The sequence below is a fragment of the Triturus cristatus genome, chromosome 10 (assembly GCF_964204655.1).
Source record: "Triturus cristatus chromosome 10, aTriCri1.1, whole genome shotgun sequence".
NCBI classification, from domain to species: domain Eukaryota; kingdom Metazoa; phylum Chordata; class Amphibia; order Caudata; family Salamandridae; genus Triturus; species Triturus cristatus.
Genome location: NC_140593.1, coordinates 1,191,886,894 through 1,191,889,402, shown reverse-complemented (window position 1 = coordinate 1,191,889,402; position 2,509 = coordinate 1,191,886,894). Strand labels below are relative to the sequence as shown.

Below are 2,509 nucleotides of genomic sequence, written 5' to 3'. Positions count from 1 at the left end.
AGGGGCAGATTTACAAGCCACTTGCGACAATTTTGCGCTACCTTTGCGTAAATAAATGTGGCAAATTTACAACGTGACTCATCCAGGGAGATGCGTCACGTTGTAAAGCCCTGCGTGACATTAGACCTGCATCAGGTATAATGTATGCAGGGTAGGCGTTCCCACGCAGGAAAGCTTTGTAAAAGTGACGCAGTGAAATCTACAGGATTTCACTGCGTGACTTTTAGGACGCCACTGTGTCAAACCCTTACGCCTGCTTGAAGCAAGTGCAAGGAGTGACACAGTGTATTGGGAATAGGCTGAAACACGCATCGCTGGAATTGCGTCGTGCTTGCAACACGACCCCAGCAATGTGTGACTTTTCCGCCAACAGATGCGTCAGAATTTCTGACGTATTTTTCAATCCTTGCGCCATAGTGCGCCGTATTGTAAATATGGCACATCTATGGTAGCGCAAGGGTTTTTCACCCAGGCACAGGGAAACTGACGCATCTATAAAGATGCGTCAATTTCTTGTAAATTTGCCTCAATAAGTTTGTGACTTGTGTATTTATCAAAGTGGTAAAGGTGAAGAGATACATAGTGCAAAATCAAACAAAAAAAACTGAAGAAGGCACTCATGGTGGATGAAACCATACTTGTAGTTGCCAAATTGCCTAAAGTCCAAAGTTCAAAATACTACTCCCATCAGAAAAGGAAAAGTGTCCAGAAATAGTCCATAGAGTGAGTGTGTTACACACAATGGAGGAAATTAAGGTTGAGGTTTCTTGCTGGCGGTGGTGGATGTCTTGCCATGAGCACATCCTGGATTTTTCCATGGACATCCCTGCTTGCCAACGGGGGGGATCCGCTGCTGGAGGAAAAGGGGTGTCTGCAGGCGTGCCTTCCGCTGGCAGGGCCTCCCTTCCTGTGACTGGCACAGATGTAGATGGGCCGGATGTATTTGGATCACAGGAAGAGGTAGATGGTGGTGGGAAAGCCTTGCACAAGGTTGTGTTGATGTCCTACAGCACCCCAATTACGGAGCCTATGTTGGTGTTGTTGGTGGCTAGCCCCTGGTGAATGTCCCACTGCAGCTGCTTCATCTTCCGGATTACCGTCAATACCCGGCCCATCACGTCTTGGGACTCATGATAGACTACCAAGACTTGGTCGATGGTGGCCTGGGTGTGAGGGGCATCACTCTGCCGGCCCACAGTACCCATCCCACCACCCCTACCCCCTGTGCCCTTGACTCAAGGTGCCCTCTCCCACTGGGTCCTGGTTCCTCTAAGAATGGGCTGGTGATTCTCACCTCAGAATCCAGGACTGGGGGGCACACGATGGTAGGTATGGTGCTAGGTACACAAGTTGGAGGGACCGGGTTGGCTGAGGGGATGCAGATGGGGAAGGATGTGTCGGTATGGGCACAGTAAGACTCACTGTTGCCATCTGCCCACGCTGACCAGATGGGCCAGGACCGTCATCCAAGGCCAGATGTTCAGGAGTGTTGTCATCACTGAGGTCTTCATCCAGGGGTGGAGTGGGAGTCTGTTCGGTGGCCGTGCTCTGCCCAGCTGCTGTGCCAGATCAACCTGTTGTGAAATAGAGAACATTTTTATTGGAGGAAGTGTGGTATCTACATCCATGTGTTCTGTGTCACAGTAAGTAGAGACCTAGGAAAAACAAAATAGGTAGAGATTACTATTGTGATATATTCTCATGAGAAAGAACTTGTTAACAAGACATTCGGAGACATTGATACATGTACTAGTATTGAGCAGCTCATTAGATGTGCTGATATGTTGCATTTTGGATTAAGGAGTGAACATGACATCTCACAAACATTTGAACCAACACAGTGGTGAAGAAAAATGTGTATTTGACCATTCCAAGGCCTAGTTGTGTAAAATACAGGTGAACACACAACTTGATTGTATATTTAGCATTAGTCATCATGTGAGCAGTGCAGAGTCAGTGGGTCACCTGCCACTTCTAATCAGATGAGTTAGCTTAATGCCGTACAAATATTTGAGCTACACACTTGGTATGGTGTCACTCATGCCATCAATAGTTTCAGTTGAGGAGACCAGGACAACATCAAGCTAAGTAAGCAGATATGTCTCTGAATAGAGCATTGTATGTAGATTGCTCAGTCCATGAGAAAGGAACATCAGTTGTAACTTTGCAGACAAGTGAGAATGGGCAAAAACACTATTACCTCTTGTTTTCTGTTACAGAAACAGGGGCTCATGGTAGTTATAGTCATTTCAATCTCTACTTCCCAGCACTTGACCAATGGTTAACTCCATGAGAAGTGAGCATCCGTTGCAGCATGTCAGACAAGTGAAAATGGGCAAAATCGCAATTGCAGCTTGTTTTCTGTTACAGAAACAGGGTCTCATGGTAGTTGTAGTCATTTCAATGTTTACCTGCTAGCACTTGGCAAATGGTTAATCTTATGTACCTGTTGTCAAAATGCAGTTGGGCTGGGCCATACATGTACATATTGACACGTATCATGGGTCCT

The 2,509-nt window shown here is 46.5% G+C and overlaps 1 pseudogene; it reads right to left on the bottom strand.

Moving 5' to 3' along the window:
- Positions 1–656: 656 nt before the first annotated feature.
- LOC146797010 (uncharacterized) lies at positions 657–1,566 on the bottom strand (annotated as a pseudogene).
- Between the last annotated feature and the right edge of the window lie 943 nt (positions 1,567–2,509).